The following is a 26,267-nucleotide window of genomic DNA, read 5'->3' as shown; positions in this document are numbered from 1 at the left end:
TGACCACTTTTCTCCCTTATCTTCCCCTAAAATTAACCTTTCTGTTAGTTTTAGAAGATAGAATTTTCCAATACAAAGATGAATGCTGCCTTAATTCAGAGAAGCTAAATATTATCTAAGATAGAGGAGAAAAGCTTTTTTTGTAATAATATATCTTTTAATATTCTCTTGTGTAGAATTTCCTAACAATTTTACTGCCTTTGAAAACTCATAAAATAACTTTACTAAAGAAAATAAAGCATGCAGGAATTTCTAAAAGGCTTGTCCTTTGGTTTTAATATATAGTAATGCATTAGGCTTTGGCTATAAGTCTTTTATGAACATATTAGTTTGAAACTCTACTCTCTCCTTGAGAAATACAACATATTAAAAATGTATTCTAGATTTTTTTTTTGATACAGGCCTTATATCCAGAGGAAACAATACTTGTGTGGATATTTGATATATATTGAATAAAAGCATTTTTGAAAAGACATTACAAGGTAAGTGGTAAAACTCCATATATACCTAGAATTCTATTAACCAAGGCTGGGTTCAGATCAGTGATGCACATTGGCCTAAGTGGGTTGATATATATATATCTCACTTTGTTCTGAATATAATATGCATAAATTAATACAAATTAGAAATTTTAGAAAGACATAAAATATACACTTAGGAATACATTTACACCTGTGTAGTAAATTAATTTTATTATCAGACTTTAGCAATATGTATTATTTTTTAATTCATGTACATATATATTTCAGTTCCTATATATAGACACAGGAATATTTCAGCATAATTTTCCTAACTACCTTCAAGAGACAGGCTGATTATAGAAGATATAAAGACTATCTAAGATCCAATATTTTAGCGGCCCTTTTCATAAGACTCATGATAATACATAATTTGTCAAAATCTAAGTTCAGTTCTGATAAATTCTTTTGGAGAAATATTAACTTCAAAGTTATTTTCTTATAGAGTGAGAATATATTGGCTTTGTGAAGTCGGTCATTTAAATAATTTTTTTATTGACCTATGAGAGTCATAGGTTTTGGATTATACTCCTATGAAAGGGAAAGGTGTTAGAAATATTAAATTTTGCTGGGTGAGATGAAGGAGCATTGCAAAGATGGAATAATCTCAGACAGACCTAAGGCCTATAAGAATCTTTTAATAAACTTACTTGTTTTCCCTTTAGAAGCAGAAAAAAAGTAGCTGTGATAGATGGATTATTTTCCCTCAAACTCTTTACTTCCTTTCTATATTATAATTATGTCTCTGGGATACTTCCCGATAGAAACAATTTGGGCTTAACCATGTGAGTTGCTTTGAGTAAAGTAATACGTTTGCACAGCTCTAGCTATGGCTTTGAAACATGGAAAAACATTTTCCAGCTCTCATGAATTTGCCATGTGTGGAGCATGCCCCATGAAGGCACTGTTCTTTTTGTCTGGTAACCAGAATGAAGACATGTAGATCATAAGAAACTCATAAGGACTCACAAGAGAAACCAGTAGATTGAATAACTGGGAAGAAATGGGTAAATTCCTAGTAACATACCAAGACAGAATCATGAAGAAATAGGAAATCTGAGAGGACCAATAATAAGTAAAGAGATTGAATCACAATTTCTTTCTAAGTAAAATCTTGACTGTATTCTTGGGCACCTTCTTAGCCAACGTGTCTCAACTACCCAAAATGGTGTGAATTATATTTTTAGAAGTTATTACCTGGTTATTAATTTTATGATAATTAATGACTCTCTTCCTCACATTATTTTATATCTTTTTTTAACGGGAATGTTAAATGATGTCAAATGTATTTGTTAAAAATTAAAATGTGTTGATTTCATTTTTAAGGGACTTAAACCATATTATGAAGTTTTATTCTGTAGCATAATGGGCCTCACCTAAACACAAAAAACCAAGAACTATTTTTAGTTTAAATTGAACATATTCGTGAATATGAACGAAAAAACTTCAAACTTTTTTTTATGTACAAGAATTCATTTTTATGCTCTCAGAATGCTTCTATAAAATCTAATTCCTTCTTCCCAGAGGTAGTCTCTTCTGTTCTAATTAAACTTGTCAAAATTATGCAAAAATTTTAACAAATTAGAAAATCTTCCAAAATGATCTTAAGCTTACAGAAAATATTCCATGTATTTTGCATTTTCATTGTTTATTTTGATAAAGACAACTGTAACCTCAATATTAATAGATATGTCTATGCCTATAAAGAAATCATAAAACTTCATTATTAACTGTGCTTATTTTCATCAAGGTAGTCAAACATTGAGACAACCGATTTTACATATTTTTATAAATTTAAAATATCATATCTCAATAATATATGCTAATTATATTTCAAGTAAATGTTTTAAAGAAGGTAGATATATTTGACATTCTAATGTTCTCTCTACACAACAACCTCAATGGTAGTAAAACAAGATTTATTTTCACAATATCTTACGTTAATTATTTAAACAATACACAATTTATTGTGATTTCAAGAGGCATGGAAGTTAAAATACATTATTTTTATCTAAGAGGGATAAATCTGGAAGTCCCAGAGCAGGCTCCATTTACATGGAGTTGGCAAGTGTTAGTTGGATTGAATTAAACTAATTCCCATTACTTCTGTAGTTGGTAGACAGACTAGATTCCTCAAGGATGTTGCCACAAACCTTATCCCCAAAACCCAGGATCTATTAATATGTAAAAAAAAAAAAAAAACATGATTGAACAATGAGCAGTGTCTGATAATTGAGATTATTTTAGAGGCCTAAACCTAAACATCTTTTAAATGTGTAAACCAAATAGATAAATTAAATTTTACTCCCGTTATTAGAATTATACTCTTTTGAATTAAAAAAAAATGCTGGTGTTGATGTAGCAATAGTGGTGAGATTTTTTTCTCACTTATAGACTATATCACATTTCTATGTACTGCTTTTTATTAGTCTCAAGCACAATCATGTATGTATAAGATTTGAATCTCCAGTGTCAAAAGCAGTTTTCCTCCTTCCTTAAAAAAAAGAAAAGAAAATCAACCACAGTGTCTTACAACTTTCAGAAACCATCATGGTATTTTGTATAAACATTTTAACTTCAATTGAATAGCTTACCAAAATATGAAGACTTGATTTCTCTTAAAGTAGATTTTATTAAAAAAAAAGATTTAGTTTCCAAAAAAAAATAATGTTTGTTGTGATCTTATCAAAATATAATTATATATGTTGCTTTAAGATTGTGATTTTACCACCTACTTTATTTTCTGGAAATTAATAGAGAAATAACTTTTACAGGTGTAACTGAAGGATACAGACAGTTAAACAGTGCACTAAAGTTAACTCTGTGGATGAATATGAGCTTTTCTCTTCCAAGTATGAATGATACATGGTAAGTGGAGAAAATAAAACATATAAATAAAAACAGAACCTTGAAATTGGGTTTCTAAGATTATGGAGTAGGAGTAACCTTGAATTGTGTAGGTTCTTGTTTTTAATCTGTTTTAGTGATCACTCTGATTTTTATTTACTATAACTTTTTGATTGGTGCCTGCTATGCAATATTTGCAGTGAATAAAATGAAAGCTATTTGACAATCTGTGGCATAATAAGAGACTACTTTTGTTTTTATTTTTAGGCTGGAAACAATTTCTTTATCCTCAGACTACAAACTCATATATGCATATTCAGAGGTACACACAGACATATGTGATATATACTATTTATTTAGAATATATTTAATTTTTATTTTTTAGCACCTTTTTATTTTTTTGATAATATATTTGACCACATGAAGTATATTGGACTCTAAGCTAGGTATTTCAGATATAAAGGTAAGTAGGATATAGAGGACTCCTGGAACCTAATAGATTAAAGGAAAAATTGAAGCATAAATAAGTAGCCAGAAAATTACAGGATAGTATGTGGGATATTATGACAAATATAGGGTTTCTTGTGAGTGCAAATACCAGATTTAGAAGGCTTTCCAGAAGAATCTGAGGCTGAAAAGAGGAGGTGGCAGTCTTTTGAGGTATGGAAAGAGGAATTAAAAATATATTATATAAAGGAAACAGTATATGTAAAAACTAAGATGTCATACAAAACTTGTTATATTCAAGCATCTGGAAGATGTCCTTTATAGCTTAATATAGGGTTTGAGTAAAGGTGTTGCCAGACATAAGGGTAGGTGCAAAAGGAACCATAATCAAATATGATCTAGGACACTAACAATCCTGTCACAGAGTTTATGTTAAAATTAAGAGAAATAGGGATCCCTGGGTGGCGCAGCGGTTTGGCGCCTGCCTTTGGTCCAGGGCGCGATCCTGGAGACCCAGGATCGAATCCCACGTCGGGCTCCCGGTGCATGGAGCCTGCTTCTCCCTCTGCCTATGTCTCTGCCTCTCTTTCTCTCTCTCTGTGACTATCATAAATAAATAAAAAAAAAAATTAAAAAAAATTAAGAGAAATAAGGAGTTATAAATGAATCTTAGAACCTTCTAATTGCAGTGTAAAACTGAATGGATGAAGATAAGAGAGAACAGAAAACTTTTTAAGAGTATATGTGAATAACCCAAGAAATAAATCATGGTTTGCCATATGGCAATAAAGATGGAGAAAAGTAGACATGGTCAACAGACATCTGGAGGGTAAACTGATTAGAAATTGGAGTTACCTGAATATACAGTGGCTTCCGGTAATGGAGGAATGAAGGATGTCTTTAAAGTTATTGGCTATCCATCTAAATTAATGGAAAATGAATCTATGAGATAAGAAACACAGAAGCACAGCTAATTTTGTGGGATACTGGAATGTGGCTTTAGCTTTGTGCATGCTGTGTTAATTGAATGCAAAGAGGCAAAACTATACCAAATGCTTTCATTTATTTGCAGACATTGAGAAGTGATACTTAGTTGTGAAATTTATAAAGGATGATAGTAAAAAAAAAAAGGCCTATAAATCATAAAATCTAAGACTTATTTTTTTTATTTTTTTAAATCCAAGACTTTTAAAGTAAAAATAATAAACTGAAAATATGTGGGGCATTTTTAAAGTAAAAATAATAATCTGAAAATATGTGGGGCATTCTTAGTAGACACACACTACAGTTGGATATGTAAAGTGATTATCTCCATAAAGACTTAAACTTTGCACGATTCAAGATAGAAAAAGATCAGTTCTGTAGACCATTAGCCTGGGGACTGAGGACACAAGAGATGTTGAGATATTGCAGCAAATATATAGAATGAGAAGAAAGAAGGATGTGGGATCTATTATATTTCAGTTGGCATCATCGTGGCTTTCGACTTTGGCATTCCTTCTTGAAACTTTCTCTTCTCTTCCTGTGGTGTCAGTGACAACACAATCTAATGACATTGTTCTGTCTATCCAGCTATGTATTCAAAAACATGGAAATCTTAGTGTCATATCACTTATAAGTTCAAATATGAAGATATAGTGCAAGCATTTATTAGTATGAGGAGCGTGTTTAAATCCTACTCTGGGGGGATCCCTGGGTGGCTCAGCGGTTTGGCACCTGCCTTCGGCCCAGGGTGATCTTGGAGTCCTGGGTTCAAGTCCCTCATCGGGCTCCTTCTATGGGGCCTGCTTCTCCCTCTGTCTGTGTCTCTGCCTCTCTCCCTGTGTCTCTGTGTCTCTCATGAATACATAAATAAATAATCTTTAAAAAAATCCTACTCTGTGTATTTTAATGGAGGTACTTAATGAATCAATGTAATTGTTTGTACTCCTATTCCATTTTTTGATCTCTTATTATGTGATATTCAATACAATGCTATTCTTACGAAAGATCAGTCTAGTACAGTAGAGTATTAAAAATCCAAGCCACAAAAACCCAGGTAGAAATTACAACCAATTATTGCTATGAAATACAAAAATTGATACGGGATAGCACAGGGAATTGAAGTTACAATCACAGTGCTCACAGACTTATATAACAAAACAAATCATGATAAAAGTTTTATTAAAATTAGATTGTGCCTTGGCAGCAGTCGAATTACATTAATAAGCTTTTTTATTTAGTAAAGTGAAAAAGAACTGATTGAAAGAGTCATAATCAAAATCACTAGTGGCCAGGTTTATTCTTAGCTAAAAAAAAATTTCTATGTTTTAAAAATAAAACTTTGGATTTGAAAAAGAAATATGTGTAGATAGATAGCTGAAGATATCTATATCAAAATGAACACCATCATAGATATAGATAAAGCTACATACATTAGAAGTCTTTTATGAGGACCTCTGAGTTTAGAAATTGAACCCAGGGATCCCTGGGTGGCACAGCGGTTTGGCGCCTGCCTTTGGCCCAGGGCACGATCCTGGAGACCCGGGATCGAATCCCACGTCGGGCTCCCGGTGCATGGAGCCTGCTTCTCCCTCTGCCTGTGTCTCTGCCTCTCTCTCTCTCTCTCTCTGTGACTATCATAAATAAATAAAAAAATTAAAAAAAATAAAAAAAATAGAAATTGAACCCAAAATACAATTGATATCTATAAAAAAGTGTACACAGACATTGTAGTAGTGATATATTTATGTCATCAATATATGATGCCTATTTATAAGCATCTTCCACTGAAAGAGGAGTGATATTTGCTCTCCTGTAATGCTTTTACTTTTAACTATCCCCAAACTGTTTATTGCACACATATTATGAGCAACACAGTACCTTTTTTTTTTTTCTGTCCTTATGGAAGCTTTTGAAAGATCGAAGAATAAAACACAAAGAAGGCAGAAGCAATGAAACTCAGCTAACTAGACCAGCACAAACAGCTGGAAGTAAGGAAAGCAATACTAGAAGCAGGGAAGAAACGGTGATTGATATCCTTGTTGGAAAGATGGATGAGATCAGTCTGACAGTTTCTGTCCAAAATTGAATTTCCTGCTGCTCAAGCAACTTAATTTCATTTATGTTTCTTTTTTTTTTTAACACTATGGCTTTACAGAAAGTATTTCAAAAGGTGGTTTTATCTCTGTAAGTTTGTAATTAAAATATGAATGCTCAAAAATTTTTTTCCTGGTGTCACATCGTGGTGTTTTCCTTTGTGTTCATCCTTGGAAGGGAGTAGGCTTTATATTCTTCGCTTAGTGTTAATATATCCAGTATATGTCTTACGTTGAAAACATAACAAATATGCATCTGTCTTTGACGTTGTCATTTGTCTTTCTTGCCTGTATTTTCAAGGCAGGTATCTCTTGAGAAGACTAAGTGACATAATAGGAAATCAGCAGGAAATCTAAGCTCCATGTTCTATGTGCTAATGCATCAACCATGCCGACATTAAGATGAGAAATGACTTCCTGGTACGAAGATTAGAATATGTTTTCAAAAAGAAAGCAGCCCTGTGTGAATTCTATTTCTTGCTTAGAGACCAAATGCAAAAATTAAATCGTATTGTTAATGTACTTTCCACAGAGACATAAAAACCTACTTTCTGTTTTCAGAGCATAATAATATAGATTGTTAATGAATTCTCCTTTGCTTATCTTTTTCAATCCTGTGGGATGTCTTAGTTTGAAAATTGCACCCTGATTAGTGAAGGAAGCAGAGTTAAGAACTAAGACATGCTTTCAGAATCTATATAATTAAATTATCACAGACCAAGAGTTAAGCACTAGACGGAATATTTACACTATTTTTTTTTCTGATGATACAAAACCTGGTATAAAGAAAGTAAAGGAAATATGAAGCAACATTTGACGTATGTATGCCGTTATGCACTTAAGATTGGTCATGTAAGTACATATTTTTGAACATCACTCTGAAAAGCAAAAAATATAAGGCTTAATCTGTGAGAGGTTTCCAAAATTATAATTGTTAATTAAATAAGCATTCATTCAGTGCCAAATGTGTTCAACTCTGGTTAGAGTGAGATATATGAGATCATCGGGGCCAGTACCTGCAAGAACAACTTCTTAACCTCTTTCATTACGGCATAATGAATGTATCCTCATTAACATAGGGGAAGGTTAGAGGCAGCAACTGGACAGTAAAATGAACAACATTAAGGAAGATTTAACTGATAGTTTATTTATTTTTTATTTTTTTAATATTTATTTTACTTACTTTAGAGAGAGAGAGAGAGAGAGAGAGTGAGCAGGGAGAGGGAGGTAAGGAGAGAGAGAGAATCCTCAAGCAGACCTCTCACGGAGTGCAGACCCTGACGTGGGGCTTGATCCCAGGGCCCTGAGATCATGACCTGAGCCAAAATCAAGTGCTGGCCACTCAACTGGCTGAGCCACCCAGGCACCCCTAACTGACAGTTTAAATAAGGGGGCTGAGGGAAGAGGAGTATGATTTCTAAGTGTGTGTACATCTGGAGGATATTATGGAATTTACTGAGATTAAGAAAACAAGAAGAAAATCAAATTTGGAGGGTTGGAATCAAAATTATTTTTGAGACCTGCTAAATTTTGCATCTTTGCTAAATATCAAAGGTGAACTCCTCACCCAAAGGCAATCAATCAATCAATCAATCAATCAACAGACTGACTTATTAGTGATCTATTCTGTCAAAAATATACTTCATTACCTAACAGGACCTACTGGAATAAGGACTACATACTTAATCCCCAAGACAATGTACTTGGCCCTCAGCTGTTCTAAACCTTGGCTTGCCAAAGTCTCACATGGTCTTCTTTGGAAAATTGCCTTCATTAGCTGTTGAGGGGAATGATATTTTACTACAGAGTTTCAAGACCTATAAGGTATAGGAAGATGGGGCATAGAAGCCTAACGCCCGGCTTCCAGGTTGGTCTATGTCCTTGTTGTAAATTATGCTCCACCACTGCCTGTGGCATCTTTCTTCCCTGTCCGGTTTCCCTCAGTATTGTCCTCCTGAGAGAACTTCTTTAATGCAAGACTCTCATGGAGAGCACCAGCGCAGGCACTGATTCTTAGGAAATGGATTTAAGATGCTAGTGTTATTCCATGGCCGCTAAAGAAGAAACGACAAGATAGTGGGCTTCGTCTAAGACTAAGCTAAACCTTGAACTATAAACAAATTGACAAATAATGCTCTAGATTCTGGGAGGTCCACTTGAGAAGTCATCCCTATTACTGCTTAAGACTTTACCATGTAGATTATATTGTGCTTACTTCAGCAATTCTTCATTATCTAAAATGCTCCAAAGACATCCATGCACCTAGCACTATCTAAGACAATAAGGAATGGAATGTATGAGTCAAAAAGGCATCCTCAGAAATGATGTCATTTCCTGTTTATATGAATGTGCTTTTGTTAAACAGATGAAACTGTCATTTTTTGTAATTTTCAGATTATTATTTAATTGAATGTTTCTTCTATAATTTGTACTGAGAGAAATAGCTCGTGAAACTCAGGTGGTAAAAACTTGATTCCTGTAAAGAATTTAATCTACATTTCTTGACCCTTGTGTTTCCTATAATTAGTGCATCGCCATAACTTGAAATATTTGTCACAGATTTATAAAAAAAAAAAAAGGCAATAGTGGATCAAAATCTATGATTCTCCATACTCCCTTTCCCAGCTTTAACACCCCTTGCAGTGATTGGGGGTGGGGAGGGTAGACTATGACCACTTTTGTGACTATAACTTCACACAGGAGACTTTGCTTTTTCCTTTTTCCTTTTTTTTTTTTTTTTTTTACTTTCTCAATTAAATTGAGAAATTACAAAGCAGCAAAACGTTGCAGCTAATCTGCTGGGAAAAAAATTATACGCATATAAAGTAAAATATACTGCCTTTTTCATGAACAGTGTGTGAGCTATTTGAAAATTTTATGCCATTAGCACTTTCAATATGTCATTAACCTAGAAAATAAGAAGGAGTAATGAAAGTCATTAAAAGCAGTTGAGTGTCCTGCTGTAGCCTGGCCAATACGAGCATAAAGAATGAGAAACAGAGTAAGACATTATGTTACATTACAATGTGGCAGAGCTGTATCTAAAAGGGAGATTATCTATCATCTATCTATCATCATCTATCATCTATCTATTTATCTATCAACTATTTATTTCAATCTATTTCTCTTCTATGTATCTCTGTCTACATAGATTTTTAAATATTTTTATGCCCCTATACTCTTTTTCTGTATATAGGACAAAAGAAGGTGTTTCAATTTTAGACAGGATTACCAAGTGCCAGTCATAAAAATGTCAGCTAACTCTAATGTAAAGGTTTTTATTCTTAATTCCCAGGCACTGAGAACATCACGCTGTATGTCCTCCTAAAACTTGGCCTGTTACAGCTTTCTAGACTACTGTGCTCAGATAACATTTGATTTTAAAAGAAGTGTGAACATAATTCTGAGAAGGAAAAGCATACAATGGTTACATTTGCTCTGGCTGCAAAATTTATGGACTATTTATTGTGTTATAAGGCACAAGACAATTCCTTTTTTCTTTTTCCCTACAAGTATTATCAACTCCAGCCAAAATTCCACTTCCTAAGGATTGCCAATGGATACACTTCAGCATGACGAACTCACAAAACTCTCAGAATTGGCAGATTTTTAAAATGACTTTGATATAAACCAGTTGGTTCCATCTTGTGCCCATGAATGTACCAGCTGTGTGGATAGTAGACTGAAGGGAGAATCAAGATCTCAGTTAAATCCCTAAGTACATTTCAGGATAAATTCATAGATGGTAATGCTTTCTCTTTTGGTTCTGTTTTCCTAAAGAAACCTAATGCAAAAGTTAAAACAGATACATGAAGAAATTTATAAGGAAAAGACAACAGAAACAAAATTGAGCAGGGGACAAGACTTTTAAGTGCTGATGCTTCAGGAACAGATATGGGATTAACCTGAGAAAACCACCTCACATGCAATTATTATTGTCATTTTATATATAATAAACATCTATATATGAATAGATTTTTATATTTAAAGAAATTTATGACAAGAAAGTGGCTCATGGGGTTCCTGGCTAGCTCACCAAGTAGCATGTGACTCTTGATCTCAGGGTCATGAGTTCAAGCCCCACCTTAGGAGTGCACCCTGCCTTAAAAAGAAAAAATAAGTGGGGACACCTAGGGGGCTCAGTCAGTTACACATTCGACTCTTGGCTTCACCTCAGGTCATAATTTCAGGGTTATGGGATCATGTCCCATCAGGTTCTACACTTGGCACAGAGTCGGCTTATCCCTCTCCCTCTGCTCCTCCCCCTGCTCGCTCTGTATCTCTCTCTCTCTCTCTCTCTCTCCCTCTCTCTCTCAAATTAATGAATAAAATCTTTAAGAAAATAAAAAAAGAAAGAAGAAAGAATTTGGCTCACAAGATTATGGAGGATGGCAAGTCCCAAGATCTGCAGGATGAGTCAGCATCTGGACGCAGGACAGCTAATGGTTGAGTTCCAATCCGAGTCTGAAGGCCTGGAACTAAGAGCTGATGTAGCTTCAGGCTGAGGACTGGCAAGTAAAGCTAATCATTTGGGTTAAGTCTGAGGCCAAGAAAAAGGGCAATGTTTGAGCCTGAAAGCTCTGAGGCAGGAAGAATTTTACCTTAGTAGGCCTTCAACTGATCAGGTATGGTTCACCCACATTTGAGAAGGAGGAGGCGGAGGAAAGGAGCACAGGAGGAGGAGGAAAAGGGTAGGAGAAGGAGGAGGAGAGAAGGAGAAGGAGGGGAAGGAGAAGATGGAAGAGAAGGAGAGGATGGAGGAGGAGAAGAAAGGAGGAGGAAGAGAAGAAGAAAAGGTGTAAAGATAGAGGAGAGAAAGAAGACGAATGACAACAACAAACAACGACAGCATCTGGGACAGACACAAGCAATTAATTAAGAAAAGTTCCTGGAAATTGTCATACAAAACTTCAATTTATATAATAGAAAGAACTTAGAAACACGACCACATTTAGCTAATATTTATTTTTGGAGTCAATATGACTAGCTAAAATTCTATTAGAGAGGAAGACAGGGAGAGAAGATGTTGTAATACAAAAAGGAGAATTTAGTAAAACACTAGATCACAGTCATTTAATTTTACCCAGCCATGCGTAGAAGCACAGAGATGGCCAGACAATTCAAACCTACATAATTAGCATCCTAACCTGGAGTTATATAATATTCTAGCAAAAATCAGTGTCTCAATCTCATATTTGAGTAATTACAACATTGGGATGATTAAACTGACTCTGTTAGAAAGTGATAAGGTAACACAGGAGACTTTGATAAATGTTGGATGCAAGAGAAAGAAGGAGAGAGACCAGAATAAAGAGAATCTTAGTGACATTGAAGAATAACTTGTTTCCTTTTCCCCCTAATTCTTTCTCCCTACCACCTTCACAGTTTTGAGCTTGATTTTTCAGTAATCAACAAAAGAAAGAATATTAAAACAATGTCCATAAAAATAAGATTAATAAAAAATAAGCTTAATATAATAAGTAAATAGAAGCATCTTTTAAATATAAACCAAGGTATTAAAGTAATATTACAACAACAGCAAGAAGAATAAGGTAATATTGACAAAATAAAAAATTGTATTAACTTTGAAAAATCAAATATTGAGGCTAAAGATGGAAGAAATTATGAGTGGCTCAGTGTTTAAAATAATACAAAATAAATCATAAAAAATTTGATCATCAAATTTAGATAAAATCACTATACCTCTAGATATATTCCTATGTATCTGTATAAAACTACTTTAGCAAATTAAAAAGCCAAAGACTTTCTCATCAAATTAGGAATTTGAATCAGTTTTAAAGAATTTTTATACAGAGATAAGTACTGTCTTAAAAATATTTGTCAAATACCCATGAAATATGCAATTCCCATCATACACAAAATTGTTATGGGTGAATTAGAAATGGAAATTGTCATTAGAGTTTATGGTAATCTATTATTTGGTAGGTTGGTTCTTTCATAAAGCAGATGCAAATATAGCACCTCTGTGAAAAAAGGGGAAAGAAAAAGTAACCAAACTTTTTTCCAGTTTTATTGAGATATAACTGACATATAATATTGTGGAACTTTAAGATGACAGTGTTGTTGATTTGATATATTTATATATTGCAAAGTGATTTACATCAGGCTGTTAGCTAACACCTCCAATGTGTCACATAATTATCATTTCTTCTTTTTTTTTTTTGTGGAATGAATGTTTAAGGCCTACTCGTTTAGCAACGTTCAAGTCTATAGCACATTGTTATCTGTAATCACAATGCTGTGTTAAAAACATAAAATCCCTAACTTATAAATGCTGTTATAGGAAATTAAGAAAGGGAAACCTCTACAACAGTTTTCATAATGGCATCAAAATAGTCATATACAAACTGTATGTAAAACAAACATAACATTCTAGAAAAATCTCCCTTATGTTCTTGGCTCAAATAAAATTGTATTTAAAATATTGAAATTCTTACTAACCTGATTTCTAAATTCACTGCAATTTCCATCAACATCCAAGTGGGATTTTTTTTTTTTTTGAGAAACTGGAAGGATGTGTTCTGAAATGTCTAAGAAGTATAGAAAAATCTGGCAAAGCTGAGCAAAGAAGAAAAAATGCTTCTTAAAAGATTACTATTTCATAGCTAAAGGTATTTTAAGCTTATGCTAATGGTAGAGGAAGAGAGTAACACACAAATGAAGGAGGGCAAGGACCCGTGTGTATGTAAAAAACTGGTATACAGTAGAGTTTTCTTGACTACTCAGTGAAACAAGATCTAGTATTCAATCATGTTGGGAAAATTCACTAATTCTACAGGAAAAAAAAAGAAAATTAGCTCTGTACTTTAGAATTTCATCAACCTAATCTCCAGATATAATAATAAAACAAATAAATGACTAAAATAAATGTGAAGTGAGAGAGAAATTTCTAAAGAAAAAAAAACACAAAATATTAAAATCATGGTAGGTCCTTCTAGATCAATACCTGGGTTCTAAATCTGAGGGAGAGGGATAGTCATTGAATCGTTTTAAGCAGAATGACATGGTGGGAGCTCGGTTTTATAGGACCACTGTGTCTGCAGTATTGGGAAGGGGTTCTAATTAGGCAGGGAGGGAAGAAAGGAGCAAAGGAATGAGGGTGTCTTACTCATCCAATGGTGACAGGGCGTGGTTCACTAGGATGGTAACAAAAGTTGAGAGAAGTGATTGCTTTTAGGTACCATTTAGCAATTAAAGCTACTAATCCGCCTTGAAATGTCTGATATGGATGTAAGAAAAAAACAAGATAGGGAAAATCAACAGTTTTTGGCTAGAGAGACTTAGAGAATAAATTGTCAAAGGTGGGAAGACTGAAAGATATGGCAGTTTTGGTGGGGAAATGAGAAGTTCAGCTTAAGTCCTGTTCATTTTAAATGTCTTTTTGAGTGGAGATATTTGAGGTTAGAATTGAAAAGAGAAGTCCTTGTTATATAAATAAAGAATCATCAGAATTAGGATGCCTGGGTTGATCCTGGAGTCCTGGGATCGAGTCCCACACTGAGCTCCCTGCATGGAACCTGCTTCTCCCTCTGCCTATGTCTCTTACTCTCTCTGTGTGTCTTTCATGAATAAATAAATAAATCTTTAAAAAACAAAAGAATCATCAGAATGTATATGATATTGAAAGATGGGGGTGAGACTGGGTGAGATTAGCATTGACAATAGTCAAGACAGGAAAGATATAAAGGATCAAAATCCTATTTCTCTCACCCACTTTTAATTGGGACTTTTCATATAAACTTACTTTACTCTGCACTATAGACACTATTATCCATAAAATGCACCACTTAGACATAGAAAATGCATATTAACAAATAACTAGAAAATATTACATTGCAAATGGAGTAAATTTTTCAAATAGCATCAAAATATGTGTGGTAAGAGGGTGCAGAGGTGGTTCAGTCAGTTCATTGTCCAACTCTTGATTTCTGCTCAGGTAATGATCCTGAGATTGAGCCCTGCATCTGGCTCCTCTCCTCCTCATCCACGTGCTCTCTCTAAAACAACAAATAAATAAAAGTGCAGTCAGGAACCACAAACACAGACACACAAAGGGATTTTTCTCCAAGATGTGTCCAAGAATCACAGTTGAAAAGTAACTGGGAAATCAACTTTCTCAATTTGTAAGATCTGGAAAGAAATGTTCACATGCCCAAAATTAATTTGCTAATTAGTGAAATATTAGGGCACAAGCTCAGATCTCCTAAATCCTAATCCAATATCTCTTCTGCTCCAAAAGGCACAGAACAATTATCTCTGGACATAAGAATAATTTTAAAAACTGGGAAAAAAACTGGATTAAGGTGAGAATGATTAATAATCATTTAAATATTAACAGCCAAATGTATGTTTTCCTTTTGAACACTTTTGAAACTCTAACAGTGAAACAAAATTGAAGATTTTTATAAGTATTTCAATGCTCAAAAAAGAAGCTTACACACACACACACACACACACACACACACACCACATCTTCTTTATACATTAATTCTCTATGAACAGGTACTTGGGTTGCTTTTATAATCTAGCTATTGTAAGTAATGCTGCAGTGAACATGCCTATATCTCTTTGAACTTGTGGTTTCATATTATTTGGGCAAATACACAGTAGTGGAATTGGTGAGACTTACAGTAATTTTATGGTATTTTTAATTTTTTGAGGAACCTCTATACTGTTTTTCACAGTGGCTATACCAGTTTGCTTATATACAATTAAATATTACTCAGCCATAAAAAAGAAAAATCTTGCCATATGCAACAACATGGATGGATCTAGAGGGTATAATGCTAAGTAAAATAACTTAGAGATAGACAAATACCATATGATTTCACTCATATGTGGAACTTAAACAAAACAAATGAATAAAGAATAAAAGAGATAAACAAAGAAACAAAAACCCAGACTCTTAACTATAGAAAACAAACTGGTAGGTTCCAGAGGGGATGTGGGTGGGGAAACAGGTGAAGAGGGCTAAGAGCACTGAGAAGTGTATAGGATTGTTAAATCACTGTATTGCACACCTGAAACTAATAAAGCACTGTATGCTTATTATACTGGAATTAAAATAATAATGAACTTGCATATTGATTGTATGCTATACTGTGTACAAGTTAATCTCTAAAATTTTGTACTTTTTTTAAGATTTTATTTATTTATTCATGAGAGACACAGAGACAGAGACACAGGCAGAGGGAGAAGCAGGTTCCCTGTGGGGAAACTGATGTGGGACTCGATCCCAGGACCCTGGGATCATACCTTTAGCTGAAGGCAAATTCTCAACCACTGAGACGTCCCAAAAGATTTTGTACCTTAAACTTAATGTTAACATTGTTCTTTAACTCCATTCTATAATTTTCTTTTCACATGCTACAGAAACATAGAATTAGCATCTTGAGAACTATGGCTTCCACAAAGAGATGAATGAAAATATAAATAGAAATTTTTCATGGGAAAGTAGTTGATACAACAAAAACTATATATAGGAAATAAACTGTACAGATGTGCAGAAGAATTTATGTCGTTTTTCAGCTAAATAATGAGATACTGTGACAACATCACACAAATTGCTACTAACACATCAAGACCACTGAATATATATGTAATGATTTAATAAACAGGGGCATCAAACGTCTTAATGCCAATATCTGTACAATATTAAAATTACTTTAGATATGAATTTTTGAAGGTATATTTAGACTTACTGAAAGAAATATGCTACAAAATACAGTGTTACATTTATTTGATTCTTGACCCTGCTGAGAATAGTGCATCGTTTTCCTCTGGAATAATGACACAAAAAATACATTTAAGTTCTTTTGTATTTCCTGCTGTTGCTTAATTTGTCAGTGGTGTCTTATGAATAAAGTATAGTAAGGGATCAAAAATTAGGAATGGGGGGAAGCCTGGGTGGCTCAGTGGTTGAGTGTTTGCCTTCACTAAGGCGTGATCCTAGAGTCCCGAGATTGAGTCCCACACCGGGCTCCCTGCATGGAACCTGCTTCTCTCTCTGCCTGTGTCTCTGTCTGTCTGTCTGTGTGTCTCATGAATAAATAAATAAAATACTTTAAAAAATTAGAAATGGGGAAAAAATTTAAGGTACTAGTATCTAAACATATTTTAGTCCTGACAATCTCTCTGAAGAATTTATCTAGGGGCGCCTGAATGATTCAGTTGGTTAAGCATCTGCCTTCGGCTCAAGTTTTGATTCTAGGGTCCTGGGTGGGGAGTCTGCTTCTCCCTCTGTCTCCATTGTGCCCCCCCACCGGTCATAAATAGATAGATAGATAGATAGATAGATAGATAGATAGATAGATAAAATCTTTAAAAAATTTTATCTAGACTCTTGACATGTATACCTCAAAGAAAAGAGACAGTACTAACTTAATGCTGTCCACAGGTATTTGACCTTATTACAGACATTATTTGATCACTACATTTTCAGCGTCTAAAAGTAGACTTTAAAAAGCATATTCAAGGGCATGTGGGTGGCTCAGTTGGTTGCACATATGACTCTGGATATCAGCTTAGGTCTTGATCTCAGGGTTGCGAGTTCAGCTCTCGCACTCCGTGTAGAGCCTGGTTAAAAAAAGAAAAGCATATTCAAGTTTTACATGTAACATAGTGAATCCTTATTATGTTCCCATATTGAAGATATGAGAACATATTGAAGATATGAATACCATATTATTTATTTCATGTGTTAACATTTTTTCATGAGCTATTTTTTGCCGCAAATATTTAACATTTTTGTTGCATTTTTTTCCTGTAATACTGCTGAGATTGAAAACAACTCACTTGCTTTAGCAAACTGTGTAAATAACATATTTATAACAACTCATTGTCTTTCTTCAAGTACTAATTTTCAGTTCAGTACCTAGTGTTTGAACCATTTCTTGCATGTTGTATCAGCAATGAGTGAAAACTAAGTAAATAAAACCAATCATTTAAATTTTGTCTCAGTCTTATAAAAAATATCAACTAAATAGGATGAATATGTCATCTAGGAGGGTCTAGACATTAAAAAACATTTTATAAGTGAAAATGTGCTTATTTTCAAAGTAATGAACATTCTACAAGCTAAATAGCAATTCTGTATTTATACATATTTATGTGTTTATGTTGTTTTGTTCTACCGGAGGTATTTACTGTTACATGTTGTGTTGTTCTATATTATCTTCAGATTTTTACACATATAATTAACTTCAAAATTCAGGTGTTTGAGGGGCTCAGCTAAGCCATCTGCCTTCAGTTTAGGTCATGATCCCAGGTTCTGGATGGAACTTCAAGTTGGGGTCCTGCTCAGTGGGGAGCCTGCTTCTCCCTCTGCCCACCTCATTCTGTCTCATGCTGTCTCTCTCACATGCTCTTTCTTTCTCTCAAATAAACAAATAAAATCTTTAAAAACATTTCAGGTTTTTGAGCTCTTCAATTCTACTTGATTAGAGTCATAATTTGCATTGTTTCTATATGGAAATTATATTTAAAACACCTATTTGTTCAAGATAACAATTACATAAATATCTTCATGGACACATGAATATAATTATAGAATAGTGATTAGTACTCTGAAACAACAGAATGAACATTGTTCCTATTGCTGATTATCTTTGTAAGTTTTGCAAATAAAATCATACGAACAAGAAAAAGTTGAGTGACTTTGGCATTTGAACTGTAGAAGTAGAAAGTGGAATACAAGACAGATGGCAACCTGGAACTTGAACTTCAGAAATTAACAGCAATTGCTTATCAAAAAATATATATTCTGTGATCAATTGAGAGGTTTGTAGCAGTTCAAACGATTACACTTAATTTAAGCTACCTCCCATTTAAGATATATTAAAATTTATTTCAAAATGCATGGAATAATATTGTCAAAATGATTTAACAGAATCAAATCAAAACACCAAAACAAGAAAAAAACAAAAAAACAAAAAACAAAAACAAAAAAAAAAACCACCAAAACACTCAAATTTTCCTGAGATTAGAATATTGCAGCTGTAGAGAAAGAACATCAGGCATTTTGAGAGTCTGTAAATCCTCGTCAAGGACGAGTATTTCCATACTTAAAAAACATCATATCCCTAATTGTTTTTACTGTGGCTCAGGTATAATTCACACAAATAGTATTTTAGTTTGCTCAAATATTTTTGAAAACTCCCAAATATCTCCGACATCAGTTCCCTAACAGAATTACCTTGTTTAAATTTAATCAAAATATTTTCTTTTTCCACCATACGCTGGTCTCAATAGATGATTTTGCTGCGTTTTAATGGCTCCTTTTTCATAGCTATTAGCTCCAAGTATCTGGTCACCTTGCCTGCATCAAACAATTTATTTGTACCACACATATCTTCTTATGCAAGGATTTGGAAGAGTGTGAAATCCTCATCTGAGTGCTATGATTTTTTTTTGCTTAATTCACTCTAATTTCACTTAAGACATTAGTCATAATTGGATAAATGAATGAACCCTCTGAGTTCAAGTATGTGCTTTGACATATTACCTGACTTGTTGAAGAATGCAGCTTTTTTCCCTACAATCTGGAATCTTCCCTCTAAACCTGTTCCCGTAATTGATTGCTACCCAATATCAATGCTCATTTATGCTAGCTTCCTGGAACTATTTGTATCTTTTTCTTTCATAATGTCTAATGTCAAATCACTATAATCTTGATCTTCAGATTCATATCACCTCTTTTTTTCTAAGAATCCACGTCGTATGGCTCTTTCTTTCCTGGCACCTTACAGCCTGAGATTTCTTGGTAATGTATATTATAAATATCTTATTATATTTCATTTTTTCAACAATCATCTTGCTCAGGTAGGTATTTTTTATTTGCAAATCTCAGAACTTTCAATTTTGACTTATTTCTCTAAATACAGTTATTTTTAAGGAATCATCTTATGGCAACTTTGACTAATGTGGAACCATCACTAAAAGAATCAGTCATATTTAATAAACCAAACGATAAGCCATCAGAATTCAAGGATATGATAACCAAACATTGGAACATATAACTCCACCTTAAACCAACTATCTGTGGGTAGGACCTCAAAAACTTACTTCATTCCCTACTCACTTTTTGATATATGTATTTATGCTAAAATATTTTCAAATTTTTAAAAATATTTCATTTACTATTTGTTTTATAGTTGGTGTATATAATCATCCCTCTGTATAATAAAGACTCCTAACTCTGGGAAACAAATTAGGGGTGGTGGAAGGGGAGGGGGGCGGGGGGTGGGGGTGAATGGGTGACGGGCACTGAGGGGGGCACTTGACGGGATGAGCACTGGGTGTTATTCTGCTATGTTGGCAAATTGAACACCAATAAAAATAAATTTATTATTTAAAAAATAAGTATAAAAATATTTTAATGATGTTTCATTACTAGCAATACAAATTTCGCTCTAGAAATTATTGATACAGAAGCATATTTTATATCTTATTTTTTAATTTATTTTTTTGGAGAGAGAGTGAGAGAGAAAGCACATGAGTGGGGAGAGGAACAGAAAGAGAGGGAGAAGCGGGTTCCCCACTGAGCAGGGATCCCAGGGACGCAAGGCTCCTTCCCAGGACTGCGGGATCATGACTGAGCAAAGGCAGTGGTTTAACTGACTGGGCCACCCAGGCTTCCCTATATCTTATTTTTAAATGTGATTCACAGGTACCAAAAACGGGGCCCTCTAATTGTGTATTTATGTCATTATAACTGTCAAGGAAACACATTTAATGTTGAATAATATACAAACGATACATATATAAAACTGTACATGTATGTATCTATGTCCACAGATAATTGATATGCAGATAATAAGCTCGTTTTTAACTCAGGCATCTCCACAGAAGAAGATCCCAAGCATAACTAATATTTGGTAAGTTTTCTCACTTAACTTCCCTGGGTGTTTGTTAAACCCTTTATTTCAGTGTCCAGCTTGAGAACTCCATCTGGGATTCACCCTGCTTTTCAGAACTCCTCTGAAATGTAGAGGTGCTATTTATTTGAGATTTGCTAATGTCCTCACAGAGTCAATCAAAAAAAAATTGCTGTGTTTGTGATTTTTGAATCAGAAAGCTGCTGGCACTGAAAAATGAAGAACAGACCCTTGCATTCTGGCAAACTGCGAACAGAACTAAACTATTAACATTACATCATTTTGAGCCAAACGTACTTTCCTAAGATTTGATCTCTTTCCTGAAATGATGTGGTTTGCTCAAAAAATTTATGCAGGTGCATTTTTAAAGAATGAAAGTAGATGTGGATTTCTTTTATCAAAATGACCATACTGCCTTAAGATTCTTTAATATATAAAATTAGCAAATGGTTTTGCCTGATAGAGTTAGCCTCCCTGTTACCATCTTTTGATTTCTACATTGAAATTCTGATACTACCAAAAGTAGTCTCTCTCTCTCTCTCTCTCTCTCTCTCTCTTGCATCTGAGATGTTCTATTTTGCACATTAAATAGAAAGCAACATGAAGTTGCATAGTTAGTCTAAGCAGACACATGCCAATTCTATCAGGGAAAAAAAAAAAGCTGTTGACTTTAAAAATAATCGGAAGTAACCTCGTTGTTACATAGGTGTGTGTGTGTAAAGTTAACTTGAAATGGCATTTTATCACAGCTGTGATACCATTTTAAGTGCCCCGCTTTCTGACTCGTCACAGAACAGCAGCCAAGTGGAAATGACAGTGAGTGACAATTACAGAAGAAATAAAATGGCTTCCAGAAGTGCACAGAGACCTGGGGACCTCAATCAACTGAACTACAAATCCATTAAATGACTTAATTTTGTGTATCCAACTGTGAGATATATTTACCACTACACCGACAAGAACTGTAGATAATGAATGCAGTTGCCATACATTCCACCCACTAGCATGTGTGTTCCCTGGGTTCAATAACAGTTTAACACTGCTTATGAGCAACAACTGCTAATGTAGGGTCCAGCTCAACAGAAAATAATGGCTAACTCAGGCAAATGACTAATATCCCTTGTTTCAAAGAAGGCAAACCTCAAATAAAAAAATGCTAACACCACAGGCAACACTGATCACTGGCATCAAAAAAGACAAGGTTGGATCACTTTATTTATTACATATATTTTAGAGAGGGAAGAGGGGTAGAAGGAGAGGGAGGGAGAGAATCTTAAGGAAAGCTCCTCATTGATGGGGGAGACCCACTCAGGGCTGGATCTCAGATCCCTGAGATCAGGACTAGAGCTGAAATGGAGAATCCGATGCTTTACCAACTGAGCCACCCAGGTGTCCTGAGATAATATTGAATGGTTTTAAATTAATATCGATTAAAATTGGCAAGGTCCCCAAAGAGGAAGGGATGACCCTTAACTTTGACAGGCTGGCTTAAATTCCATGTGTCCTGGAGACTGGGACGTGTTGGAAATGGTGCATTTGCCAAGGGATCCGACCCTAAAGGGGAGATAACATATGCTATAATTTATACTAACAGCTTCCAGTTGATGCTTTTTTTTTCTTTAAACATCACATATAAAAGGAATTTACCTGTGGTAGAATAAGTCAACAGTTCGAAAGTCTATAACAGAAAGAAAATCTTAATTCACTCACTCATTTATCCATTGGAAAATATTAATAGAGGTATTACTGTGTGCCAGGGATCTGTAACAGTCATGACTGAAATAATCTGTGTGAATACCTAATATGATTTTTAAGTACTATTTAAAGTGACAATGAAAGTTCATTCATTCAACATAATAAAAAATTATGCAGAGAAAATTTAAATTTTAAGAGTATATTTTTTCATGGGTGTACACGATTCAGGTCAAATAATACAGATAGATGAAAACAGTGCTTAGCTTTCATCAGTGTTCTTTATCAATAATATTACATGATGAATGTGTCTCATTTTGGGTTAATTTATTTGACTATTTTTCCAAAATACCTGTTCTAGGATTTCGGCAATTATCATCAATTTTTACCTCAAAACCTGTAAATATACAATTTACTTTAATTTACTTTGGCATTGTAATTGCTGACTGGGAAGCAAAATAAACAGCCTGAAGCTAACGCATGCATCTTCTACACAGGAAAGAAGCATATGATGATTAATTGTTATAAAAAACTTACTAGAAAAGGAGCTGTAACTAAAAAAAATTGAGGGAAAATTGATCAGCATAAAGTTTAGGGAAAATCTAAAATAAGCATCCATTATAATCCTTTTATTTTCTTAATTGGAAGACAAATGGGAAGATATGAATGCTACGGTGTAAATATGTAGTTAATTACACAAAGTGATTAACTTGGAACCACAGAAGAAAAAAATATAACAAGACCACTAGCTAAGTATATGATACGTGCTTTTGAATAGCTTGTTTAAGCAATCTACTTGCATTTTCTATATATTTATAAGAATATATGCTATATATTATATATATATAAGATATAGAACACACATATATATACACACATACAAACAATATGTGTAGTGTTTGATAATAACAATTTATGTTATGGTTATTTTAATTTTTTAAATATGTTTTAAAATATGTTTTTTTAAATATGTTTTCTCTACCTGTCTTATCTGTCTTTCTAATATGTGAGTACTTGAAAAGAATAAATAAATGTTTACCTAAGATTTATATATTATACTATGTGTTCATATCTATATAACATTTTCTGAACACTGTGTGAGGGAGATATACTTTTATCTCTTTATCTTTATACTTTTATAATTTTATCTCTCTCATACAGTGGGAATTTTATACATTTACAAGTGACACTAGGAATAGAGTTCTATACTTTTCATAAGTTTTATACTTTTTTAAATACTGTTACAAGTGGGACTAGGGATAGAAGGCTAAGAGAATTAAGATGTTCATATAAGATAGTGTTTGGTCGGTAATTAAATTTCAAATTGAAACATGATGTAAATATTGCTTTAGAAATAAATCTGTGAGTGGAATTCTAAGAGGAAGCTAAGTTTATTAAGTATCTACTGTGGTTTGAAAATATTCCATACATACTTTCAAAAATATTTTTTAGGGAGGGTATTATTATTTTTCTCATTATATAGTAAAAGAAATTTGAGAATTTAAATGACTCCTTGAATTTGGTGGAGTTAGTAGCTGATAAAACCAGGAAAAAATGAATTCTAGTTCAGCAAATCAGTATCTGTCCTTAGCAGGATTGTTGTCCTGACCTTATATCTTCTATCAAAGTTCTGCTGTTGTCTCCACTGTTTCTACTGTCTGCTGAAATGTATTGGGAACAGAACAATTGTTAAACAAAAATACAAAGGTAGTTGAAGTCGTGAACCCTGTCAGCACCCGTGTTCTGATACTCTTTGAACAAGTGGGCTTGTTGATAGCGGCCATCCCCCTTGGAGCTCTTTCCTCATATCCTGCAGTGGAAATTTGACCCAGAAAACATCCAATAAATAGTCATATTTACAAAATCTTGCTTTATCTACACTATACATTACCAGTGATTTCTAGTCTGGTGCCAAGGATAAGTTATATTCATCACAAACTAATACAAAAGATCAAGCTAGATCATATTACAATGACTTAGTCTAGCTTTAATCTTTGATCCTAATTGGAAAATAGATATTCCCTCTGATGTTACACTAGCCATTTCAAAAGTTGTTTTCAATCCTTACATACAGTATTGTCTTTATAATTAAAATTTGTGTGCATTATCATTAGCATGTACACTTATCTTTTATCATACAATTCAGAAATTCATAGAACTGAGTATAATTCTATGATTTCGTACACTTTCCAACGTTCTTTATTGGTCACTTAAACTATCCAAAATACATAGACATGCATTTCCTACCAAATATGATCCACAAATGCTTATATGTAAACAATCAATAATGATAAACCATATAAAATATTATAATTAATAGCATAAATAAAAACAATTTTATTTAAGGTTGTACTGAAATCATAACTGTCCTTTGTCATATCTACTTTTGCAATAGTTGGATACAGATAGTGCTGTGTATGTAGAGGATACAGTAGAGGATTTGACATTAAAAGAGAATACTTCAGGTGAGGTTAAGCACCTCTGATAGAGCACATTCCTATCACAGTTCTAAGTTACTAGGGAAGACAAATGCTTAATTAAAATACAGCTTTATGAAAGAATGTCTTTATTTCATCCCAGAATTGTCTAAGGAAAAATCCAAGTTGCCCTATTACACTCTGATGTTCATATCCACCAGCACATTATCCATCACATCAGATAATGCTGGATAAATAGATATTAGCACTTTCAACCAATGTCTAAAGTATTTTCTAATCAACTAGGAATATACTTATGTATATTGTTGGATAATATATCTCTCCTTGATTTGGTAGAATTTATATTTTGCCTCAATTCTATATCGCTTTGCTGGGTTATATTTTAGGTTTACTGCTTCCCCATAATCTATAATGATAGTGAATCTTAACACATTTCGAAGCCACATAGATAGCATCTGTGAAGGCATTCTATAAGTAAATAATCTGGTTCAAGATGCTTTTATGTTTTTGTTTCAAGGCAGATCAACACATTCTTGTCCTTGTTCCTAGGATCTTCATTAGTTTAGGGATTGTTTTCAAGTATTTAGACTCTTATACATTATGTGTTGCCAACTTGTCCCAAAGAGTGAAATATTTGCATAAGAGATTTTTAAATTGTATACTTTCAGGTTGTACAGTAACGATAGGAAAGCAAATAATCTTGTGAATGAATATTTTAAAGTTTATTCATAGTTTTTAGAAAGGAAAACATAAGAGTAATATAGGAAAAACTTTTAAAACTTTGATTATATTCTGTTTTACTTTTTTAAAGAATTTATTTACTTGAGAGAGAGAGAGATTGAAAGAGAGATAGCATGGGGGGGGGGGGAAGCAGACTCCTGCTGAGCCTAACATGAGACTGGATCCCAGGACCCTGGGATCATGACCTGAGTCAAAGGCAGATGGTTAGCTGTTTGAGCTACCCAGGTGCCCCTATATTTTGTTTTAATATACATAATATGTTGGATAGAATTTACTGGCCAGTAAAAACTTAGCAGAGTAAGTACAGATTTACTATAATATATTAAATTGTTTCTAATTAAGGTAGAATTGTTTAGTTAAAAGTAATATATGCTACAAGTGTATGCATTAGTCAGTGAAAAATAAATTGATAGAATTCTCTGCCTTTCTTCTTCTGTAACAACACTGGGACAAGGTCAAGCAGGGCTCCTCAGCCTTCAGCTCAAATCAAGAATCAGGATTTGCCAGCAGGAAAAGCACAAATTTCCAGCAATATCTCATCTCACTGAGGTTTCTCCTCACTGGAAGTGTTGTCCTCCTTGCTTCTAATGGACAAGTTTAAGAATATATTAG

Source organism: Nyctereutes procyonoides, unplaced genomic scaffold, assembly GCF_905146905.1.
Source record: "Nyctereutes procyonoides isolate TBG_1078 unplaced genomic scaffold, NYPRO_anot_genome, whole genome shotgun sequence".
NCBI lineage: Eukaryota > Metazoa > Chordata > Mammalia > Carnivora > Canidae > Nyctereutes > Nyctereutes procyonoides.
This window is presented reverse-complemented; position numbering follows the sequence as displayed.